At 39.9% G+C, this 10398-nt stretch overlaps 1 protein-coding gene across 1 annotated transcript in view; it reads right to left on the reverse strand.

Moving 5' to 3' along the window:
* LOC107749421 (ephrin type-B receptor 2-like) overlaps positions 1-10398 on the reverse strand; it is a 173261-nt gene that overhangs the window by 113738 nt on the left and 49125 nt on the right. The window lies entirely within an intron of this gene.

Raw genomic sequence — 10398 nt, forward strand, 5'->3', positions numbered from 1 at the left:
AATGAATGAATGCTGTGAAAGTGCTACTTACTGTAAGTTTATGTTAGCCACAGTATTAACTAATGTTACCAAATAGAACTCTATTGTAAAGTGTTACGAAGTACTTTGGACACTAATATCATATTGATTCTGTCAGACTCTGTTCCGTGTCTGTGTACGTTTTCTTTCCCCACGTGCTCCAGGTTCTGCTTATGTCCTTATTTGGTTATCTTCCTGTTCCTGTCATCATAGTTCATTAGTTTCTCCCTGTGTCTCATTATTAGTTATCCTCCTCACCTGTCTGCCCCTCGTTATCTGCCCTATTTGAGTTCTAGCCCGTTCTGTTCTCCTTCGTCTGGAATTGTGTATGTCTACCCTTGCTACGTGTGTTTTCCTTGGTCCCTTGGTGTGATTAAAATCTATGTTTGAATTCCACACCTTCGTTTACATGCTCCTCACAGTAGCGAATTGTGGCAGATTCCCAATGTGCCTCATTATTCTGACACAAAATAATGGCTAATGATTAAGATTAGCCCACTGCACCATTAAAATTAAGAAAATTAAGAGAAACGGCTCTCTTTGTCAGTTTGTCTTGAATGCGGTGTAAGATTTGTAAATCCTTTGATAGCAAAATGTTTCCTCATTAGCAGCAGCAGTATTGTATGTCTTCCTGGCACAGAAACAGGCCTGTAACTCCAGGCACATGCTCCAGCCCAGATTAGAGAAGTCATCTCTACTACACAGTCATTTGTTCCTCATGGGCATGTAACCTCACGCTGTTCTCTCTGAGACACACCTGAAAAATTGAAGCTAGTTGGGTTGGGAACACATTAGAATTGAAACCAGTATTTAGGGCATGTGACCGATAACCACATTTCTGTTGCCGCTATTAAGCACAAGCAAGTACTTTTACATATACGACAAGAAACCACACAAGAGGTAATTAAAGCAGGATCGATGTAACACCGGGATCCGGCTGCAATGAAGGGTCCGGAGAAACCATTTTATCCGTGTGGCATGTGCACATGATAATGACGTTCATATGTCATGTTGAAGGGCAGAGAGGCCCGTGTGGTTGGAATGATGAGTGAGCTTCGCTCCGCAGCTCTGACGTGCCCCTAGCCGTTCAGAAATCTTTCAGCACAACGAGGGTCAATTAGGTGGAGCGCACATAACCGCCGCATTACAGAATGGCTTTGTATAGGTAATTGAGTCCATATGCCAGAGCATACAGCACCCAGAACGTGCATGAGATTGAGGCTTTAATCCAGGAAGGTGGCAGATACCCAAACCCCACCAGTGTTACTTCAGGGGCTTGAGAAAACCAAAACAGAATCTGCTGCACTTTAGACAGATCCACCGAGACGTCTCGCTCTCTCGTGGAGATTTATGAATGCTCTGGGATTACTGCTAGGCAACTAAATGCTGAATTTAGGGGTCAGATGATGATAATGAAGATGATGTAGGGAAGTGCGGAGTGATGTGGCAGGGCAGGCAGAAATAAAAGTGGACTCAGCCAACAGAGAGTATCAGTGTGTTTCAGAGGAAGAGGAAGCGGGCGGTTGATTTTGGCAGCATGCGGTTCCTTGTGAAATATGCTACCACACAGTCGGTGGAGCGTTCCTGACTGCTTGACACAATGATGTAGCTCTGAAATCCCAGGGTTCAACACGGGACGAGCTACAGTAATTCTCCATCCTTACATAGCCGACTAGCACATCATTCAAGACGCTAAAGGTTTAAAAAGAGTTATAGCAATATAGAAAGTTGGGAAAACACTGAACATTTTTTATCTCCCACTCACACACATTAACAGACGGCCCCAGACACACACACACACACACACACACACACACACATTCTCTAATATATATATATTTTTTTTTTTATCATTCTGGCGAGTAAACTAAAAAATTTACTAGCCAATGGCGATTCATTTGCCAAGGTGTCCGTAGAGGGCTGCAAGTGCTGTGGTCTTTCCATGTATCGAAATATGTTTTTGCCGTTAAGGAAGCTAGATGGTGTGCCACCAACTTGTGAGATGCTAAGGGCTAATGTGTTTTGGTTTTCAAAAATCACCATATTTAAAAACCATTACAGCTGCTGCAATGTAAATCAAGTGTCACAGATTAATCATTCTTCAGTTTAGTTACATAAATATACTAATGTGAGAAGGAAGATTTTGATTTAAAAGGACTGCGCAATGAAATTGAAATAAAATTGAAATTATGATTATTAAACCGCAAAAGGCTGCAATTTTTACATTAAGAGTGAGAAAAATGTGAATGTGCCAGGTTTACTTTATTTTCACAGCTGCATAATTTGTATCCCTTTTCTGGCCAGATAAGTGTATTAAAACTTTTTTCCCAGCTACACAGAAATTTCCACCAAAATAAAAGCTGGAGGATTTAACATCATGCCATGCCACTTGTACAACAAATGTATTACGTTTGTCTTTTTGCCTTGATATCTAATAAGCAGCAATACGAGATGTTAAATGTTTGTCTTATCGCAGTTCAAATCATAATCACACTATTTGTAATATGATTTTTGTTCCAAAACTTGCAGCCCTATTTCTAACAGAAAGCTGAAATTTCCAGGAATAGACAGCATCCTCATTTGCAAGATCAACACCTACTGACTGTGCTGCATCACAGCAAAAATACCTGTGAGGTAAACAAGCATGAAAAATCTCTGCATCAAGCTGACAGGTTCAGAAACATCATCACGCATCCAATTGATGAAAATGACAATTGCACGCATCCTACTCCTTGCCCACAGGCCATAGACCAAAGCAATGACGATTAAAAATTTGTACATTGTGCAAGCATGAACACAGAGGAATCCAATTTGTCACGGCTGTGTGGTTTGGAAGTCTGCAATGCACGCTGATGCCTTTCTTCTGGCTGAGCTTGGTAGGGATATGCCTCTCCTGAGCTGCTTATACAGCGTGGGTGCTCTGAACAAGGGATATATGCTCTAGTCTCGGTGACTAATGACCAGAGATGCATAGTTTTCTGACTTAATCTACATTGTGACTGCAGAATAGAGATACTGTACTATGGATTCGAAGAAAGAGTTACACACCTTTTTTCAGGTTGACCTATGAGCAATGTAATGTATTCTAATGTATCTCTATCTTGTGCTACAAGTTGCATGCACTTTGAATAACCGCAACAAGGAGCACATAAAGATAACTGCATCCAAGAGATTCTTTCTTCAGTGTTCTGCAATGAAAACCAAACATGACCAAAATAATTGTTGTCCAAATGACCATCACCAAATAAACTCTCTCTTTGCACATGTGATTACATTAACCAGTCAATTCTGCTTGGTCATCAACCTGCCAAAACAATGGTTTATTACCCATTTTATGAGCTAAAAGACCCTTTAAAACAATCAATAAAATTTGCTAAAAGTCAGCGTAATTCTGTGCCGGGATCTTCTCATTGAGATGGGATTCCCAGGAACCTTTACAAGTCCTCCATGCAAACCAAAAAAGCTTTCTTGGAGGAGGAAGCCACAGATGGGCTGCTCGCGAACTGTCAGAAACAGACGCTGCTCTACAACACCCTGTTATGTTCCAGAACCAACTGCAGACGGATAAATATTCATAAGAGTGGAGGAGACGTGTGGCTAAAGGTTTCCTCTCTCTGATATCCTTTTGAATATTTAAATCTGGCCATAAGGGACCCTAGACTTTCCTAGACCCGTGGGGTTAACCTCAAACAGGTTTGATCTCCTTCTGCTAGCTTTGGACAAGAGTTACACTGTTACGCATTTACATTAATGCATTTGGCAGATGCTTTTATCCAAAGTGACTCTCAGTGCATTCAATACATTTAACCAGGGAACTGAACCCCTGACCTAGGTGTTGCTAGCGCCATGCTCTACCAGTTGAACAATTACTGAGGCTGCAATGGCATATTAGAACTCATAACTGTAAGACATTTGGGATCATGCTAAATTATTGCTATATAACATTATTACATTTTCAATTACTTCGATAGCATAATAAACATACTATAAAAATCTAAAATGATTAGTCTGGGATCTATAACAACAAAAAGGCGGACTGAAGCAGGCTTGTATTAATATAAAGAGGGTAAAGGTCAAATATTGATGCTTCTCTCACCTATGTACACTGCATTTTAGCTGTGTCATTAAACACTAATGAGAGTGAACACTTCACGTCATGCAGAATGGGGCCTGTGGCCATCTAACACCTCAGAAGACACTCCACTCCGACAGAGAGGGAAAACAGCACCATTCAAACCTGGAGGTCTGCTGTTCGAGTGGTTGTGATGTCACAGCACCCTGAGGCTGGATACAGATGGTGGAGGCACAGACAATCTAACACATGTTAGCTAGCACTTCATAAATAAAAACTCTTAAATATGCAATTACCTTTCACATTAGAACATGAAAAGTAAACAAAAAAGGAAAATAAATATCAAAAGAAACATTTTTTATAAAATAAAATATGAAATATACATTCAATCTCTTTATGAATAAATATGTAATGCTAATATTTAGGGATGTAAAGATTCACTCAACTCACGATTCGATTCGATTCACAATTTTTTTTAACAAAATGAGATTTAAGACAAATTAAAAATTAAATGTGTCCTTTTATTATTGCTTGGACAAAATGCTGTACGTTTCTTTGTGAAATTGAAATATAACACTATAATAATATACTAATATAGCACTTGTAAATGATTGCTCTTTTGTTGGTTTTGATTGCTTCTATCGTCCTCATTTGTAAGTTTCAGTTTTGTGAAACTATGCATAAAAAATATCTGCATGATACAGAAGCAGCAGAGGAGCTGAATGAGACGCAGATTCACTCTCTGCCAGCAGGTGGCGCTTAAAGTGTTTCCTTGGTTTCCGCTGTAAACAAAGCAGCGCTGCACTTATGAACTTTAATATGCATTATACAGAGGCAAGAGGAAAAGAAAAAATACCATCGAAAGACAGTAAGTTCGCCTCAGACATACAGTACATTCATATAAACTCCTACCCCTAATTGAATCGCGATTTGTTTAGCATCTCAACCGATTTGAATCGTCACATATTTAAATCGATCTTCAACCGGCTCGCGGTTAATCGTTACATCCCTACTAATATTTAATACTCTGATTCAAAATCCATCAGAAATCCTCAACAGATGGACATTTGGAACAGGATTTAAATTTTAGGGCAATTAGTGCTCATGGTAAGAACATGATCTCAGCTCTGTCCTGATGAGGCGAGAAATATGGAGCTTTAAATGTTTAATGAATGCCAAATAAATAACTAATTTCTTCATATGCAGTAGTCTCACGTATCTGAGCGCCTTCAGTGAAATTCACATCATGTAATCAAATTGGCTGGACACTGAGCATGCTTGACCGCTCTCTATTGCATGTTAATTGATCTAATATGAAACGCTTTGCTTACTCGATTTCTGAGATAAGTCAATATCTTGCGGGCTTTCTTTTTAGCGGCCATGTGTATGAGAAACCATGTTTGTGGAGGGAACACAACTCATTACCTTTCCCTCTTGTTCACATTAAAACCAGTGAATTGAACACAGTGTTTTTCAACATGAACACATGACGCTCCAAAGAGTTTTGAAATATAATAGTTCCAAAAGAACACACAAAATGGAACTAATGTGAGTCAGGTTTTATTTTGCATTACTTACTTATGGAATACACTTATGTTTTGCATTAAACACAGAAAATCACTGATGGTTGACTGAAAATATCCTTTTAAACAATCCAAAATTATAACAATTATGCAAAATACTACCAAACGTTTCAAGGCCACAAACTAAACTCAACTATCGAACAGAATCTAGAAAGCAACCTAAAATATGAATTGAGTTTAACCAAGTCCAATGGCATTCAGTTGTTGAAAATATAACTCAAATAATGTTGGCGTTAAAAAAAAATTAAATAACACAACGTACCACAAAGTAGAGCTGATTAAGAAGTCATGCACTGATTATTTTGAACATCCAGTGTGTGCTTGGATGGAGTCAGTGGCATCTGTTTTCATTTAAAAAGGGCCATCACCACTAACCTTGGAGTAAAACGAACCAAAGCCAAGCATCAAACAAACAATAAGGCTTGAGTCTAAAAATATGAATCAGGAAAAACATCCTGCGAGCATATGTTCAGTTTTCAGAGACACCACAGTTAACATTAACACCTAGCATAATTGCCGCATGCTAATCAGCATTGCGACTCAGCGAAGGTGTGATGAGAAGCCATTTAGAGCAACAGCTTTTACACCCGATAAAGAAAAATTAAAAGTACTGACCTGCTGGGCTGGATCACACCTTCAAATTACCCCCCTGAGTAATCCATAACCATCTCCCAAGTGCAAATTATTAAATCTGCTACAGTACAGAGTGTGCTGCTGATACTCAATATGTTCATAATGCCGTGGCCTCATCACATAAGGCTCTCTTTATTACCTGCAGCTGCAATTATGAACTTTTCCTTGTTAATGTCGATTCTCAGGCTTGATAATAGGTAATGGTTTCTTTCGACCGAGTGTGAGACCCATGAAAGACACAAGGGTAGATTTTCATTTCGATTTTTGAGGAGGGACGCACACAATGGCATTGAAAGAGTTTTAAGGGGTCTGACGCGACGAGATGATCTCCTGCCAGTCGATGGAGTGCTGTCTGCCAAAAACAAACTTCATTGATATTTGTCAGCAGGGTTAGGCCAGGGTTTCAATGTATAATCAATGCAAAGCTTCTCCTTTCTATCCATAGTAGTCTCTATTAAACCATAAATCAACATTAATAAAGAAAAAATTAGCATTATTAGTGAGATGAGGTGGCAAAAAATGGTGGAGGGGCTATATGCGAACAGAAACGGTGTTACAGATAAGAACGATAGCATGGAACAATTATTCTTGAGGGCTGACAAAAGCAGTGCCTTTAAGCTGTTATCCCAAACCACAGACTGATGTTTTTATCTCTTTGGGACTTTTTATGGGTGGACCATATCAGTTGCTGCTCCATCATGTTTCCTGACCCGGGGAGAAAAGCAGCGTCACTCTTCAGACCCGTGACCCTCCCACCAAGAGGTTGCATGTTAAAGGGAAAACCGAGAAAGAATGGAAAGAAAAAGTGCCGTCTCGCTGCAGATTCCAGGCCCTTGAGTTTGCTCGTCATCCCGGGATGAATTATGGCTCCCTGTGGTCCTCTGGGAACTATAAACAAGAGCCTCTGGGGCGGCCTCCACTGCAGGCCGCATGCACAGGACCATTATGCGTCTGCTAGCCTGCTGCACCACCCAGACTTCACAAGCCAAGCCCAAACAAAATTCGAGAAAATGACAGACAAAAAGTGCTTCAGGTCATTAGATTGACCTGTTATGCCACTCTGGACGGAAACTAGCTTTAGTTTTACTTAGATACTTGAGCCAAATGACAGAGTTTAAACCCGTTGAGGGCTCTTATATGTCTAGCACTAATTCAATGCTTGTGGAACAGAAGTGAGGAAAGAGGCCCATGAGTGTGCAAGATTTCTGGGATGGATCTCAGTGCAGCTGCAGAGAGGGAAGCACAATATATAGGGCAGCAAATTTATCAGGAACTTTCCTTGGAAGCCCTTATAACTGATGAGTCTCGGTCCGTAAACTCCCTCAGACGGAATTACTAACAGCTGAGGTGCACGACACCCATCTGAAATTTGAACATTCAATATCACAGAAGCACCATCCAACACAAACCACGCTTGTATTTCTTTAATTACTTTGGACTTGCGACATAATGAATTGGGAACCATGAAAAAAATCTTCTAGATGAAGAGAATGCTGCTTGATCTCCAAATACCGGACAGTTAAAAGACATCAGTGAATCTAATCAGTCGTACAACTGATGGGCCTCATTTCTTATCTAATGGTATGAATCAAGAGTTAAGCCCTCAAACAGATCTTGCACAGAGACACCTCCATAATTCAGGATCCGTGCTGGACGACTGTGTGGGCTGGAGCTCCTGTGATGAAGGGGTCAGTCAAGTGCACTTAGATTTCGGTGCTTCTAAGCGATCGAGTTGATGGAGGCTTTCAGGACGGAGCTCACTCCCTCTACTCCTGGATAATTACTTTGGACTTGCGACATAATGAATTGGGAACCATGAAAAAAATCTTCTAGATGAAGAGAATGCTGCTTGATCTTCAAATACCGGACAGTTAAAAGACATCAGTGAATCTAATCAGTCGTACAACTGATGGGCCTCATTTCTTATCTAATGGTATGAATCAAGAGTTAAGCCCTCAAACAGATCTTGCACAGAGACAACTCCATAATTCAGGATCCGTGCTGGACGACTGTGTGGGCTGGAGCTCCTGTGATGAAGGGGTCAGTCAAGTGCACTTAGATTTCGGTGCTTCTAAGCGATCGAGTTGATGGAGGCTTTCAGGACGGAGCTCACTCCCTCTACTCCTGGAGGAGCATGGCTCAACAGCTCATTCAGAGGGCAGACGTGAGGCTAAGCAACCTTGAAAGTGGTATAATATTGCAAGCTTGCAAACAAAACAGGGGCTCAAAATACTTGGGTAATTGATCGCCAGGAAGGGCAAGGGTAAGAAGTTTCCCCTGAGCAGAAACAGGCACAAGTCTGTCCGTCAAGCCACTCTGTCACCTGAAATTACCCAATAAAAGAGTTAGCAAAGGACAGACTTAGTCTTCGACTTTAAAACACACATAAACATTTGCTTAAGACCTGCGTAATGCGCAGACAGATTGCTTGTTTAAAGTCTGGAGTCTATGTTCTTGCATGTCAAATGGCCCCTCGTTCACATTCCTCAGTCTTTGCTCTCGGTCGATTACAGTCACTTAAGGTGATTTAGAGGTTTGGTTTGCTTATCTAGCAAAAAGCATAAAAAGATCTGTGTTTTGACCAGTAAATAGACCTTCAGGTGCATCATTTTAACGGTTAACGTTAATGCTTTAAGTGCTTAAGCACTGTACAGACAAAACAAGTAGCCTAATGTCTAACTATTAAATCTTAGTTGCTCTAACTTCAAAGACTATCATGGAAATGATAAAAACGTGCCAAAAAAACATTGATTAAGCAATGGAACAGTGTGCATATTTATTGGGCAGTGTATTTCTTTTTACACCCTCTTCAGCTAATGAAAGATGGACTATAATAAAAGTGTCAGTAAAGTCCGGCAATAAAAAATGGCTAGTAGAGTCATTCAGAATTGTTTTGGCAAAGCAAAGCAGCACCATCAAATAAGGTGCTTTATCAGAGACAAAGCACAGGCTATCTTGGTACACAGTCTGCTACAATTGCCAAGTTGAAGAAAGAGACACCGTTTTCAAACCTGTTTAACTACTTTCCACAAACAATACAGCCATTAAGAGAAAATCAAAATAAAAAATGTTTGTACATCCAATACAAAACTAGCCATGACAGCCTATTCACAATTGTGATACATAATTTAGCTTTATGATTTCCTCCTCCGACCTAGGATTTTATTGTACTGTTTGAAATAAATGAGCGTTTATTACAGTCACAATCAAATGTGCTGCAGTTGGCTTGTACTGAATAAAGTGCGGCTTTAAAACCAAGGTGATCGTATAGTAAATTTATAGGTAACCACTTCACTGCCAACACAAATTTACAGTTAATGTTTATGACAATTGGATATTTCTGCCAACATACCAATAGAGTACTGAGCATTTCAATTTAATTCAAATTTAATTTTTTTAAAAATCACTGTAAATCCAAGAAAGTATATAGAGTCTCTTTTTAAGGCAAGTGTATGTGTATTCATATTAAACTAAACTAAACTAAAATACTAACTTAAGTGCATGCTAGGCAACTGGAAAAAGGAGCCATTTTTCCTCTGGCTTTTCAATACTTGATGCTTCAAGCTCCACCTGAGAGGCAAATCTAGTAGAAAAGACTATTGTTCTATATTGTGGCACATTCCTATATCCACAGAGCACCAGACAATACCACACAAGTGGAGGAGCATTCTCTAAGATTCTAAAGGACACAGGGTTATGGCTCTGCAGCCTCTAGAAGACAGTCATTCTTTAAGAAAGTCTTCAATGCCAACATTCATTGAAAGAGACAGAGACAGGAAGCAAGCAAGAAAAAAAGAAATTAAATGTGTGTGTGTGTGTGTGTGTGTGTGTGTGTGTTTGTGAGCACTGGAGTGTAAAGATCACTCTAATTTAAAATGTGCAATCTTCTTCCATGTTTTCCTTTAGTTTCTGGCCGAAAATGCCAGAGCACCAGCTCCGTGTACGACTCTAAACAAAGCTGATGAGTGATTTATGCCCCTCCACTGATCATAATGAAGCTCAAAGGGAAAAAAAGTAGAAGAATAAGAAAACAGGCACAGAGAAGAAAGTGGCCAGTATGACTGAGCAATTCAGCGCACACATATCACGCCC

The sequence above is a fragment of the Sinocyclocheilus rhinocerous genome, unplaced genomic scaffold, assembly GCF_001515625.1.
Source record: "Sinocyclocheilus rhinocerous isolate Xijiao unplaced genomic scaffold, SAMN03320098_v1.1 scaffold889, whole genome shotgun sequence".
Classification (NCBI taxonomy): Eukaryota; Metazoa; Chordata; class Actinopteri; order Cypriniformes; family Cyprinidae; genus Sinocyclocheilus; species Sinocyclocheilus rhinocerous.